The 15,708-nt window shown below is 44.3% G+C and overlaps 1 pseudogene; it reads right to left on the reverse strand.

The window, feature by feature from the left end:
* Positions 1-564: 564 nt before the first annotated feature.
* LOC130030845 (uncharacterized) lies at positions 565-657 on the reverse strand (annotated as a pseudogene).
* Positions 658-15,708: the final 15,051 nt, after the last annotated feature.

The following is a 15,708-nucleotide window of genomic DNA, read 5'->3' on the forward strand; positions in this document are numbered from 1 at the left end:
CAGAATCCCTGGAAGACAGTGATTTGGGAACATTAAAATATTTACAATGAAAGATTTGTTGGAGAGAGGAGAGGTCCCCATTCTCTCCAAACACCACTGGCTGGTGAAATAATTAGTGTCACGGATTGACAGCCGTGGGTGACGGGAAAGTGACTGCTTTTGGGGTGCTAGGAAGTAAGGGTAACTGAGGCATAAGTCCAGAGAACAGATGCCCAGGGGTGACTATCATTCAGAATCAGTTAATTCCCAAGTTACAAAAGCATAGCGTTAACTGTTTTTCTGTGTCCATACAAAAAGGACATTGCTTTAAATTAACTAGGCAATGGACTTCAGGAGAAGAGAAAAGCAATATTTACAAATTGACAGGGCACAAAGAAAGAGGTTAGAAATAAACAGAGAGGAATGGGAGCACTGTGATGGGAGTACCACAATAAACCTGAGCTCTTTGCGGCAAGACAGAAAGGACAAACCAATACTTTATTTTTTTATGGGTATACTTTTTATTTTATTTTTATGAGTATATATATACTAATTGCAAATTCTAAGAGTTAATGCTTACTTCTGACAAGGGCAGTTATTTTTTTTTATTAGTGAAACATCAAGCTAATCTTCTCTGTATCGTTCCAATTTTAGTATATGTGCTGCCGAAGCGAGCATGAAACACCATGAGGTAGTTATAGACTTATAAATTTTTGTGCTTGGGTTTCAGTTATACAATGATCAAGTACCCATCCCTCCACCAGTGCCCATCCTCCACCACCACGGGTCCCAGCATCCCCCCCACCCTCCATGCCCCGCGTCCCACCCTGCCTCTGTGGCAGGGCATTCCCCCTTGCTCTCTCTCTCTCTTCTTTTGGGTACTGTGTTTTGTAAGAGAGGCATTGAGTGGCAATCATGTTTGGTCTATAGACTACTTTTAGCATGCTTCTCCCACCCTGGGAGGGTCCTCACAACACCCTTTATTTGGTGCTCTCTTCTCTATCTGAGCTTCCTTTACACCTAGCACGTGTGGCTGGCCTTCAAGTCATGGAGCAAAATTCCTGGTACTAATCTGAGCCATTCCTGGGTGTTAGTCTCCCATTTTGTTGCTTTATGTTCCCCAGATGAATGCAATCTTTCTGTGTCTATCCCACTCTTTCTGACTCATTTCGCTTAACATGATACTTTCCATGTAGTACCACTTGTATGTAAATTTTGTGACTTCCTCTTTTCTAACAGCTACATAGTACTCCATTGTGTAAATGTACCAAAGTTTCTTTAACCAGTCATCTGTTCTTGGACAGTCAGGTTTTTTCCAGATTCTGGCTATTGTAAAGAGTGCTGCAATGAACAAACAATTGCAGATGTCACTTCGACTATACCTTTTTGCCTCTCTGGGATATATTCCCAGGAGTGCTATAGCTGGGTCAAATGGGAGGTCAAATTCTAATTTTTTGAGAATCGTCCATACTGTTTTCCAAAAGGGTTGGACCAGCCCGCATTCCCACCAGCAGTGAAGGAGGGTCCCTTTCTCGCCACATCCGCGCCAGCACCTGTTGCTTTTGTTCTTGTGGATGTGGGCCAGTTTCTGTGGTGTGAAATGATATCTCATTGTTGTTTTGATCTGCATCTCCCTGATGATTAGTGATGTAGAGCATTTTCTCATGTGCCTTTTTGCCATTTGGATTTCTTCTTTGCGAAGATTTCTGTTCATTTCCTCGTCCCATTTTTTGATGGGGTTGGGTGATTTCTTCTTGTGTAGTTTAACCAGTACCTTGTATATCCTTGATATCAACCCCTTGTCGGATGTGTATTTGATGAATATCCTTTCCCATTCTGTAGGCTGTCTTTGTATTTTAGTCACTGTTTCTTTTGAGGTGCAGAAGCTTCTTAGTTTAAGATAGTCCCATTTGTCTATCTCTGTTTTCACTTGCTCGGCCAGTGGCGTGACATCTTTGAAGATACCATTAGCTTCAATATCATGGAGAGTTTTGCCAACTTTGTCTTCAATAAACATTATGGATTCCGGTCTGATGTTGAGGTCATAAATCCATTTCGATCTTACTTTTGTGCATGGTGTTAGGCAGAGATCTGAGCCCACTTTTTTGCATGTAGCCATCCAGTTTTACCAGCACAGTTTATTAAAGAGGCTTTCCCTGCTCCATTTCACTTTTCTTGCCCCCTTATCAAAGATTAGATGATTATATGTTTGGGAGAAAATGTCAGAATATTCAACTCTGTTCCATTGGTCTGCAGCTCTGCCTTTGTTCCAGTACCATGCTGTTTTAATTATTACTGCCTTGTAGTAGAGTTTGAAGTTAGGGAGGTTGATTCCTCCCATTTTCTTTTTCCCAAGAATTGCTTTAGCTATTCGTGGGGGCTTATTGTTCCATATAAATTTCAGGAATGTTTGCTCCATTTCTTTGAAGAATGTCATGGGTATCCTTATAGGGATTGCATTGAATTTGTACAGTGCTTTGGGAAGTATTGCCATTTTGATAATGTTGATTCTCCCCATCCATGAACAGGGGATATTTTTCCATTTCCTTGAGTCCTCTTTTATTTCCTGAAGTAGCGTTTTGTATTTTTCTTTGTACAGGTCCTTTACTTCCTTAGTTAAGCTGATTCCTAGGTACTTGATTTTCGTGGGCACAATTGTGAATGGGATTGTTTTCTTGATGCCACTTTCTTCTCTTTCACTATTTGCGTATAGGAAAGCCATGGATTTTTGGGTATTGATTTTATAGCTTGCCACTTTACTATACAAGCCTATTGTTTCTAGAAGTTTCTTGGTAGAGGTTTTAGGGTTCTCTAAGTATAGTATCATATCATCTGCAAATAGTGAGAGCTTAATTTCTTCTTTCCCTATCTGGATGCCCTTAATATCTTTTTCTTGCCTAATTGCTATTGCAAGTACTTCCAGTACTATATTGAACAGTAGTGGAGAGAGTGGGCATCTTTGTCTCGTCCCTGACCTTAGGGGGAAGGCTCTCAGTTTTTCCCCATTGAGGATGAGGTTTGTGGTAGATGGCTTTAACTATATTGAGGAAAGTCCCCTCTATCCCCATTTTGGCAAGGGTTTTCATCATGAATGGGTGCTGGATCTTGTCAAATGCTTTCTCTGCATCTATTGATATGATCATATGATTTTTATCTTTTCTTTTGTTGATATGATGGATTATGTTGATTGATTTCCGAATGTTGAACCATCCTTGCATCCCTGGGATGAATCCTACTTGGTCATGATGTATAATCTTCTTGATGAGTTGTTGAATTCTATTGGCTAGTATTTTGTTGAGAATCTTCGCATCTGTGTTCATCAGGGATATCAGACTGTAGGTTTCTTTTCTTGTGGTGTCTTTGTTTCCTTTTGGTATTAGAGAGATATGAGCTTCATAGAAACTGTTTGGGAGAGTTTCTGTTTTTTCATTTTCCTGGAAAAGCTTGAGAAGAACTGGCAATAGGTCCTCTTTACATGTTTGGAAAAATTCGCTAGTAAATCCATCAGGGCCTGGGCTTTTGTTTTTGGGAAGACTTTTGATTACTGGTTACTCGTTTTGGCATATCGAATACACAACGGATAGCTTGCCAGGCTCTTCCATGCGGGCGGAATACTCTCGGTAGCTTGCCAGTCTTTCCGAGAGGGATAACCGCGTGGCCGCCCACTTACCAGATGGTCAGACTTCTTCATCAAGATCATGAATGATCGATCTGAGGCTCTTCATGTTCCCAGAGCGAACAGATGCCATTGGGCTACACTAGCATGCGACAGGGACAAATGGAGACGTTACTGGCGTCCGCTCGAGCAAATCGACGACTAACAGGAAGTTAAGTGATTAAGTGATTTGATTACAGTTTCAGTTTCCTTGATGTGAATAGGTCTATTCAGGTACTCTATATCTTCTTGATTCAGCTTTGGGAGATGAGAAGAATCCAGGAATTTATCCATTTCTTCTAGGTTCTCGTCAAACCAATACTTTAATCTCATGCGTCCCTGACCCAGGAGTATGAGCTATAGAGAAAACCCCAAATGATTTTGTTTTCTCCTTTTTAGACAATACATGTTGGAGAAATGGAAAATTTCCAGATGAATGAAAAAGTGACCAATTCCTTGGACATTGCCATTTTGACCCTACATTTTCATTTTAGGGCAAGATATGGCTGCATTTTGACCCTGTTAAGGGTGGAAGTTCTTTTCACAGAGGCATTCCTCTGCTTGTGACGATAAAGAATGTTACAGGGAGCTACTTGCTGATTTCTCTTACAGGCTGCTACTGAAGTCTGTAATCTCTGGGCGGCTAGGGACAGCCCCAGTGGCTCTCCCTCTCGCAGCCTGCATTATGTGGATTTGAGCCACTAGCCCACCCAGGATGGCCGATGGAATGGGTGGACAAAGGAGGAAATGAGGGCCAAGCTGGTCGATGATCAGTTGCCATTCATTCTGTTATCCTCACCTGCCTTTTCCAGTCTCTCTAAACTCCCCCTTCTAGTCTCACACTGCCCCACATTCCCGTCTCCTCCTATTCCTCCCGCTCATCTCTCTATGCTCCCTCTCGCAGCTGCATCTCTCCACAAGCCTGCTTCTGCATTCTACCCCTACATTCTTCTCCCTTTGTCCCCCTTGCTAGTCTCTCCACACTCCATCTTACAACCCTGGTCTCTCTCTTGTCTCACTCCAATTCCTCACACTGGGGATAGTAACCATACCCAGTCTGGTAGCACAATCAAGACATCAAAAGCCGTTCCAGATCAGGCTCAAGGCGGGGAATACCACCTAGGGGTGTTTCTCCTCTCCTTAGTCCAATAACTTAATTAACAACTGAATTCTACTTCTTAATATTAGTTAATTTGTATGAACACAGTAAGAGATACATTGAACTTGTAAGGTGGCTCTCCTGGGGACATCTCACTACAGACTCAGACTATAGTGCTCAGGCCGGATTAATCATTCCTAAGACTAGCAGGCTCCTACTCTAGTTGTTACTTTTAGGATCATGACAGAATATGTTCATGACCATGCTCTTAACTTATAATTAAGTATTATGGCACTTTGGGCAGGCCCATATTGATGCCAGGGTAGCTCACGCTTGCCCTGGGTTCATCTACTCTTTCGTTGGGACCCTGCTTTTGGGGTGGTAGGAAGTAAGGGTAACTGAGGCATAAGTCCAGAGAACAGATGCCCAGGGGTGACTATCATTCAGAATCAGTTAACTCCCAAGTTACAAAAGCATAGCGTTAACTGTTTTTCTGTGTCCATACAAAAAGGACATTGCTTTAAATTAACTAGGCATTGGACTTCAGGAGAAGAGAAAAGCAATATTTACAATCTGACAGAGCACAAAGAAAGAGGTTAGAAATAAACAGAGAGGAATGGGAGCACTGTGATGGGAGTACCACAATAAACCTGAGCTCCTTGCGGCAAGACAGAAAGGACAAACCAATGTTATCCTACACTGAAGTAACTTGACTTCAACAGAATCAGAGTACCAAAGTGTCCCATTTCTGGAATTGTGCTCTCATCTTCATCATAGTTATTATTTAAAAGTTTTATATAGCCCATTGACATTGAGAGAGATTATTGTTATGGGATTTTGTCCCATTGTTCTGTTAAAATTTGGTGTATTTAAAGGGCCTTTCTTGCCTTAAAGTAGCCCATTTAGTTGTTCTTGTAACCATGGTTTTGAGTCTATGAAGTTCCTGAGCTGTTGTTTGTCTGTGAAACTGTGTGTTGTTCCTTCTATTATGAATGAGAGTCTTGCTGGGAAAAGTATTTTGGGGGAGGCATTTATTTCATTGAGTTTTTTTACTATGTCCCACCACTGTTTTCGGGCCATGAGGGTTTCATCAGAAAAATCAGCTGTGAATTTTAAGGATGCTCCTTTGTAAGAGATTTCTTTCTTCGATCTTGCTGCTTTCAGAATTTTGTCTCTGTCTAAGGTTTTGGTCATTTTGATCAGAATGTGTCTTGGGGTATTTTTATTCGGATTTCTTCTAGCTGGTACCCTTCGGGCCTCCTGAATGTGGTCACAAGTTTTCTTCAGCTCTGGAAATGTTGTAGCAATGATTTCTTTGACAGTTTCTTCTTCATCGAGGTTTTCTTCCTGTCCCTCTGGGACTCCAATAATTCTTATGTTATCCCTCTTGGCTTCGAAGCAAATATCACACTGATACCAAAAGCAGACAGAGATACCACAAAGAAAGAGAATTACAGGCCGATATCCCTGATGAACACAGATGCAAAGATCCTCAACAAACTACTAGCAAATAGAATCCAACTACTCATCAAAAAGATCATACACCATGACCAAGTAGGATTCATCCCAGGGATGCAAGGATGGTTTAACATTCGGAAATCAATCAACATAATCCACCATATCAACAAAAGAAAAGATAAAAAGCATATGATCATATCAATAGATGCAGAGAAAGCATTTGATAAGATCCAGCACCCCTTTATGATGAAAACCCTAGCCAAAATGGGTATAGAGGGGACCTTCCTCAACATAATTAAAGCCATCTACCACAAACCTACAGCAAGCATCATCCTCAATGGGGAAAAACTGAGAGCCTTCCCTCTAAGATCAGGGACGAGACAGGGATGCCCACTCTCTCCACTGCTGTTCAATATAGTACTGGAAGTACTTGCAATAGCGATTAGGCAGGAAAAAGATATTAAGGGCATTCAGGTAGGAAAGGAAGAAATCAAGCTCTTACTATTCGCAGATGATATGATACTCTACTTAGAGAACCCAATAACTTCCACCAAAAAACTCCTAGAAACAATAGACTCGTATAGTAAAGTTGCAGGTTATAAAATCAATACCCAAAAGTCCATGGCTTTCCTATACGCAAACAGTGAGAGAGAAGAAAGCAACATGAAAAAAACAATCCCATTCACAATTGTGCCCCAGAAAATCAAGTACCTAGGAATCAGCTTAACTAAGGAAGTAAAGGACCTGTACAAAGAAAACTACAAAACGCTACTTCAGGAAATAAAAGAGGACATGAGGAAATGGAAAGATATCCCCTGCTCATGGGTCGGGAGACTTAACATTGTCAAAATGGCAATACTACCGAAAGCATTGTATAAATTCAATGCAATCCCTATAAGGATACCCATGACATTCTTCAAAGAAATGGAGCAAACACTCCTGAAATTTATATGGAACAATAAGCCCCCACGAATAGCTAAAGCAATTCTTGGGAAAAAGAAAATGGGAGGAATCAACCTCCCGAACTTCAAACTGTACTACAAAGCAGTAATAATTATAACAGCATGGTACTGGAACAAAGGCAGAACTGCAGACCAATGGAACAGGGTTGAATACACTGACATCTCTCCTCAATCATATGCTCATCTAATCTTTGATAAAGGTGCAAGTAATGTGAAGTGGAGTAAGGAAAGCCTCTTTAATAAATTGTGTTGGCATCACTGGACGGCTACATGCAAAAAAATAGGCTCAGAACTCTGCCTAACACCATGTACAAAAGTAAGATCAAAATGGATTAAAGACCTCAACATCAGACCAGAAACCATAAGGTACATTGAAGATAAAGTTGGCAAAACCCTCCATGACATTGAAGCTAATGGTATCTTCAAAGATGCCATGCCACTGGCCGAGCAAGTGAAAACAGAGATAGATAAATGGGACTATCTTAAACTAAGAAGCTTCTGCACCTCCAAAGAAACAGTGACCAAAATACAAAGACAGTCTACAGAATGGGAAAGGATATTCACCGAATACACATCTGACAAGGGGTTGATATCCAGGATATACAGAATACTGGTTAAACTCCACAAGAAGAAAACATCCAACCCCATCCAAAAATGGGGCAATGAAATGAACAGAAACTTTCTCAAAGAAGAAATCCGAATGGCAAAAAAGCACATGAGAAAATGCTCTACATCATTAATCATCAGGGAGATGCAGATCAAAACCACAATGAGATACCATCTCACACCTCAGAGACTGGCCCACATTCAAAAGAACAAAAGCAACCGATGCTGGCGTGGATGTGGCGAGAAAGGGACACTCCTTCACTGTTGGTGGGAATGTCCACTGGTTCAGCCCTTCTGGAAAACAGTATGGACGATTCTCAAAAAATTAGAAATTGAGCTCCCATTTGACCCAGCAATACCACTCCTGGGAATATATCCCAGAGAGGCAAAAATGTATAGTCGAAGTGACATCTGCAATTGTTTGTTCATTGCAGCACTCTTTACAATAGCCAGAAACTGGAAGAAACCTGAATGCCCAAGAACAGATGACTGGTTAAAGAAACTTTGGTACATCTACACAATGGAGTACTATGTAGCTCTTAGAAAAGATGAAGTCATGAAATTTACATACAAGTGGTACAATATGGAAAGTATCATGCTAAGCGAAATGAGTCAGAAAGAGAGGGATAGACATAGAAAGATTGCATTCATCCGGGGGATATAAAGTAACAAAGTATGAGATTAATACCCAAGAATAGCTGAGATCAGCACCAGGAGGATTACTCCATAACTTAGAGGCCAGCCGGGTATCCTAGAGGAAAGGGCAGTTCAGATAGAGAAGGGAGCACCAAATAAAGGATGTTTGGAGGATCCTCCCAGGAGGGGAGATGCGTGTCGAAAGTAGACTATGGACTGAACATGTTTGCCACTCAATGCCTCTTTTGCAGACCACAACACCCAAAAGGAGAGAGAGAACACAGGGGATTGCCCTGCCACAGAGACAGGGGGGATGGAGGGATGGGGGTGGGAGGGATATTATCCATGGTGGTGGAAGATGGGCACTGGTGGAGGGATGGGTATCTGATCATTGTATGATTGAAACCAAAGAAAAAAATTGTAAATCTACAACTTTTAAAAAAATAAAATAAAATAAAGGGAAAAAAAGTTTTATATAGGGGTCAGCGAAATAGCTTAGCAGGCAAGGTGCTAGTCTTGAACGTGGCAGAAGCAGGTTCAAGGCCTGAACAACAAAGTGTGAGTTTTGAGTACAGAGCCAGGAGTAACCCCTGAGCACCTCTAAGTGGACCCCAAAAACAAAACGAAAGTTTAAGACCTATGTGTGGAGAGAAAATGAAAGTCTGAGGGCTGTTTACAAGGATCCTTAGTCAAGACTAAATCACAGAGCTTGGTGAAAACTAACAACGCTAAATAACACTTCATTATTGGCTCAATTCGAGCCTCCGACCTGCCAACGTCTGAAGCTAACACGCCAAGGGACTCAATGGGTCCACAGAAAAGACGTCCTTTCCCACTTTGGAACAGCCTGGGTCTTTGAGCCTCAAGTACCCTAGAACAAGTTCAGGCCTCCATTCCCTGCCCACTCGCCCTCTCCAGCCCAGAGCTTACTGCAGTGACAAGCCATATAGACACTGGCAGCTCACACTCGTCTCAGAGAGAAGTAACCAAAGGAGCGTCCTTCCAATCTGACAGGAGTCCCCTACACGGGATCAAAACACCAAAACACATGCCACCCGCCCTTAGATGTGACCGAGAATCACCCATTCATCTGTCAGGAAGGCATGACAGAAGGGAGATGCAGGTTGGCCAATGGAAGCAGGTGACCTCTAGCAATCAGGTCCCTTTCACACACCCAAAGGGTCCCCTCCCCCATGAACGAAGAGGTAGAGGAGGGCGACCGACGCACAGGCAGCAAAGACCCCCACGGTGCTGGCAAGAGCACTTTGCTCCTTTATTGAGTTTCCTACTGATTAGCCTTTAGCTGAGTAACAGGATGTATCTGCGTGAGGACCCCTGAGAACCAGAGTCCTGGCACGCAGGCCTGAGCTTGCAGGAACAACATCTTCTCAGGTGTGGGGAGGAATTGGTGTCTCCCTGCAGGAGGAGAGAAGAGACAGTGGGGCATGAGAAGGAGCACCCCATGCAGGAGACATGCTCCAGCTCCCAGGATTCCTACCAAGTGCTCCATTCCTGAGAATACTGAAACCTTAGTCAAGGATTCAAAACTCCTGGATACCTTACTTTTGGCAAGTGGGCTAGAGACTTAAAAGCACAAAATCCTTAACCTCGACTTTCAATGAACCAGATATTATTCATTATGATGTGCTAAAAGGGAAAGAGAAGCAATAGTAAATAGTCATAAAATTTTACTAACGTTTGATGAACTAGAGATGGTCTTGTCCAACCAACCCCCTCAAGGCAGGGAGCTTCCTGTATCCCGGAGTGATAGTGCGTGTTGCAGGCGAGGGTGAGGGTGACACCGGGGACCTCTCTGTAGGCACCTCAGGCCACTGTCTGGGCTGAATCAATGCCCAGCTTTGACCCGGGCACTCCTGCAGGGCACTGGCTGTCTTTAGCCAGCTCTGAGAGAAGGAGGGGGCTTTGGGGGGAGAATTGGAGCAATGCAACTTACTCTATTTATCGAGGATCCTTGCAGTCTGTTACACAATCGTGGGTACAGCATTTCTGCTTCCCTGGACATTCGGAATCTCTGAGGCACACTGGAACAATGATCTTTTGGTTGCAGGTCATCTCACTTCTTGGGCAGCGTCCAGCTTTGTTTAGATTTAGACCTAAAATTGAAATTAAAACTGGGTGGAGGAAGATGGGACCCCTGGAGCATGGTTATCCCAACTTTCCTTCCTGGCATCAGAGTCAGCTCATCCCACAGAATCCTTGAAAAAAAGCTTCTCGGGCTTGAGCCAACCACGCGGGACCACACTGGCTGACACTCACTCTTCTTCTCATTGACTCCAGGCTGTGCCTCATGCAAACAGAGAACCAGGAAGATCAGGGCAAGTGGCAAGAGGCTGTTCTGCTTCATAATGCTGTTCCCTGACCTGTGATGGTGCAGGCCAGACTATTTATATTGTGACTTCCCACGGCCACCATGGTTGGGGGCTCACTTTTCCTGGTCAGAAGCACTTTAATAAGATCAGATCCCAAGTCAGATCAATCTCTCCTGAGTCCCACACCCACATGCAGAGGCCCAGGAGACCTGGTGTCTAGTCATGTGTGTAAAAATGCACAGATAAAAGTTTGGAGATGGAAGTTTTCAAAACATATAAGAAAATTTAAAATATTAGTCATGAGAGATAGTGCAAGGAAATAAATCACTTGACTTACTCATAGCCAGTGCTAATTCGATTTTCGACCCTGCATAAGCTCTGAGCACCATAAGAAGTGACTCCTGAGCACAAATGCAGGAGCAAACTATGTATACAGATGAGTGTCACCCAAGGAAGCCAAGATAAAGAAAAAACAGAAAGAGAAAAAGAAAGAGTGATACTGAGAGGGAGGAAGGGAGGGAAGGAAAGAAGGAAGGAAAGGAACAGAATGAGTTCCTGCTTGTATATTTGTACACCTTCAGGTTTTTGGGAGTCTGAAAACTTGCCCCACAAGTTTTCCTGGATGTTGGGGTGACCGTGGTGACCCCAGCCCACAAGACCAAAGCTGGCTGCATTGTTGGACCTGAACATGAATCTAAGGCCCACAAAGCTGAGCAAAGTACTGGTGGTGGTGGCTTCTCTTGTCATTTCTGGAAGCCCCCAGGCCTCCCATCATCTGAGAGGTGAGACCTGGAGAGCTTCCAGAGAGCGGATTCAAGAGGACTTGAAACTCTTTGGATTGAAGGAGTGAGAGAGCTCATCTTTCTCTCCCAGGTGTCTTCCTGTTCGTCTCTTCCACCTCTTTCTGACACAAAGCTTCAAGGAGAAAGCAGTAATGGAGCAAGTAAGTGTTTTCCCTGTTCATCCATTCTACGTTTGAGGAGACAATAAACCCGTCCTCTTCATCAGGAGGACACAGATGAATCCTGCTGCAACCGTCCTCATGATGACTTGGACAGGACTTGCTACTGAGGGCATCAGAGTGTGGGGCTAGCCTTAGAGGTCACTGGGAGATGAGATGTGGGTGGGCGTGGGACGGGCTTTCTTACTGCTGCAGAGGGCTGTGATGCTGTGGTTTCCACAAGTGGTGCCGGTGCCCCTTCATGGTCCTGCTGTTCTTCGACATATCCAGACACGCCAGCACATCAACCGGTGCAGACTTAGAGGTGAAATCACATATGAGACGTGTGCGGTCCTCTCCTGAGGGCTTGTTCTAGTCACATCTATAGAGCTCCAGGTTTTGCTTAAAACCTGTTTGAAAAATTCATAATTAAGTAGGATATTGGGCTGGAGCGATAGCACAGTGGTAGGGCATTTGCCTTGCACGCAGCCAACATGGCCGATGCGAGTTCAATTCCTCCGCCCCTCTCGGAGAGCCTGGCAAGCTACCAAGAGTATCTCGCCTGTAAGGCAGAGCTTGGAAAGCTACCCATGATGTATTCGATATGCCAATCACAGTAACAACAAAGTCTCCAATGGAGATGTTACTGGGCCCGCTCAAGCAAATCGATGAACAACGGGAGGACAGTGACTGACTGAAGTAGGATATTTAACGATTAAAATAAAAAATAAAGTGAAAGCTGACTGAATTCCCCTTGCCTGCTGAGCTTGAGACACTATATCTCCTGCTCCTGCCTGTGCCCTTTCCCATGATTTCACTGACACTTTGGTTCCAGCCACTTCAGCCACCAGCTACAAAACACGATAAGGTCCTTGCCACTCTGCTCACATCCCCGCTCATGCCTGAATGGCTTTCTTGCACACCCAGACCCTTTGCTTTGCTGGGTCCTGTCCCAGATATCCCTCTGAGATGGGAGTGAGGCAGTTGCTCACTCAAGTGCTCCTGGGTGACTCGATTGGGCGACCAGTGTTCCGGAAGTGTTCCGGAAGACCCGTGTGTTGCCTCAGAGCCGTTTCTGATAGTGATGGAGGGCTGGGCAGGTGCTGGGCCCACTCCTGACTCTGCAGTAGAGCCACTTGCTCTGCACCCTTGTCACAGGGGCTCATGAGGATGAGCCTGGCAGGATCCCCCACAGGGGTCTTGGAAACAGTACACGCTCAGGACGAGGGGGGGCCCGGGTTCCAGCCTGTTTCTCACTCCAGCCCATTGTCTTTCTCGCAGCCTCTGTTGACTGCTGAACATGAGGGGCATGGAGAGCATAGGAAAGAACATCGGATCCTGATGCTCTGGTCTTGAAAAAAAACTCCTCTAGTGAGTTGAAGTTGGGGGATGGGGACTCAGGGAGAGGTTGGGGTGCACTACCTCTTCTCTCCGGCACACAGTCAGGCTTCTCGCCTCCAAGGCACTGTCTTCACTGCATGGTTAGGGCAGCGCCTACGCTTCTGGCTTTATGAAGATCAAGCATGCCTGGTCAGAAGTGGAGCTTCTTGTGTTTTCTTTATTCCAGAACACCAGGCACCCCCAAACTTCCCATCTCTCCTTTAGTAGCAGCAAAATTCAGCACCATCCCCCCGAAGAAACCTGCCTTCTCTCAGTTAACCAGAAGAAAGCACCAACTGTTGTACGCAAGGCCATTGCGACCTACCTGAATTGTTTGAGCATCCCTGGGGTGGGGGTGAGGGAATAGTGTTCGGTGCCTTAAGACAGATCTCTGCTAGGCATTTTATATGCACGGTCTCACTTACTGCTCTGAGAAAACATCTACTGAGTATCATTCTCTAGTCTTTAATTTTGATTAAAGACCTCTAGCACTAGACGTTCTGTGAATCATACACAAAGTCGTTCTGGAGAAATGCTATTATTAGAAATAACCAAGCCTCAGACAATGGAAGAGAGAAAAACTCAACTGTACTACGTTAAAATTTGTACCACTTTCCATAGAAATCTGACCGACTCCTCATGAGGCATATAGAAATGATTGATGAATTAGTAATATCCTCCCAAATGTGAAGACTATGTGTTCATCCAAGCCCCTTCTTCTGTAGTTCTTGAGAAAACTTTGATAGATAACATCGTGTGAGTTTGAGGTGTGGATTTTGGTTGAGGGCAGGGGAGGATTCTCCCAAGTACTGCTCTGGAAGTCTCTAACCCAACAGGGATTCTTGGCGAACCAGACCATTGGGTTCATGCATGCAATAGTCCAAAGGATGCAATGCTGCTTGTGCCCTGTTGTGTTAGGGATCCCTGGGCCACCCCCCCAATTGAGATATTTTGATGCTCACATATATTGAAAAATGTTTACCAGTGACAGGAGTTAACGAATACCCGCCCCTCCCATAATTTCCATTTTGTTATGGTGTCACAGTATAATAAAATATTTCATCTCTAATGCCTGAACAACTTTACAGGCTAAAATAAACACTAGTTTCCCATGCTGACCATGTTCTCCATTGGTTCCCAGAACGCATTCCCCATTGAACTGCAAGTTCATGCCATCTTGAGGTGGGCAGTGGGGGTAACCACTAGGAAGTCAATTCCAGGGATAAACTCAAAGCTCTAGAGTTTCCAAGAAATGTTTGTCGAGATTGAAATGTTGCCTTAAGAAATATTGGTGAGTCGAAAGCCCGTGAAGCAATCCAGTCATGCTTGCAGAGACCAGACATTTCCTGAGCAGACATACATGCTGCCAGCTCTGAGTCTATCTGAGATCATTGATGGCCAGGAACGGGTCCTAGGAGAAGGAGAGGGAGAAAGAAACTCCCAGACTAAGAGAGTCCTCCTCTTGACCTCAGTACCAGCAGAAACAACTTGAGTGGCAGGGGTGGGAAGGGAGGGGGCCAGTGCAAAAATGCAACAGATAAGTACTATATCAAATCAGTCTCCGGAAGCAGCTGGGGCCCTTCTAGCTTAGAACTGTCCTTTGTGGACTCGACTGTGTAAATTCTTCCTTAGAGCACTCCCCTGTTTGTTCCCTGAGCTTCCTTGCCCTTTGCACTTGGAAGTCTCTCTCTCTCTCTCTCTCTCTCTCTCTCTCTCACTCTCTCTTTCTCTCTCTCTCTCACTTTCTCTCCCCCCCCCCCCCGCACCATGCCCCTTGCTTTCATATTTTCTTCTTTTTTCTTTTTGGTCAGACCTAGTGATGCACAGGCATTACTCCTGGCTCTGCACTCAGGCATTACTCATGGCAGTGCTCAGGGGATTATATGGGATGCTGGAAATCAAACCTGCATCGGTCATGTGCAAGGAAAATTTCCTCTCCAGTGTGCTATCGCTCCAGCCCCCTCTCATATTTTCTAAATAAAACTACTTGGCTTCACTCTCTGTCTTCTCTAGAAAACCTTTCCTGTGACACAGAGAGAAGAACCTGAGACCCATTTCTGGCCACTGAGCATCCCCACCCTGCAAAAAGACAAAACGATGCCCCTGACCTGCTCTCCACAGCCCCCCTCACCACCGATGACCCCCCCCTTATCTGCACCCACCAGTTCCTCCACATTACTCTGAACGTTGCTGTCTCCACCGTTCTCTCTGTTACTATTCTACCCACTATTCTCAATTTCGCCTTTTCACATCTCACATGAGTGACCTACAATATTTGTCTTCCATCCTCTGACTGAGTTCATTATGCCTAATATCCTCATGAATTATTTTCAGAGGCAGATTGAAGGACTTCTTTATTTGGTATGGAGGAACACTATTATAATGTGTATCAGTCTCACATTTTCTTCATCCATCCATCTGCCCACTGATACATAGGCTCACAGGAATGGAACTCGACATGAGGATATCAGTCATCTTGGGAGAGGGAATCTCATTACCTGGCTGATTCCCAATACTGAGCACTCTTCAACCTCTATGTCTTGGCCATCCGCTGTCTTCTTTGGAGAAACTGTTGTTTCAATTCCTCAGCTCATTTTCCTTTTTCTTTCTTTTGAGGGTGGGGAGGACTTTCTCCTAACTCTGGAATCAGGGATTATGCCTGG

This window comes from Sorex fumeus, unplaced genomic scaffold (genome assembly GCF_029834395.1).
Source record: "Sorex fumeus unplaced genomic scaffold, SorFum_2.1 ptg000044l, whole genome shotgun sequence".
NCBI lineage: Eukaryota > Metazoa > Chordata > Mammalia > Eulipotyphla > Soricidae > Sorex > Sorex fumeus.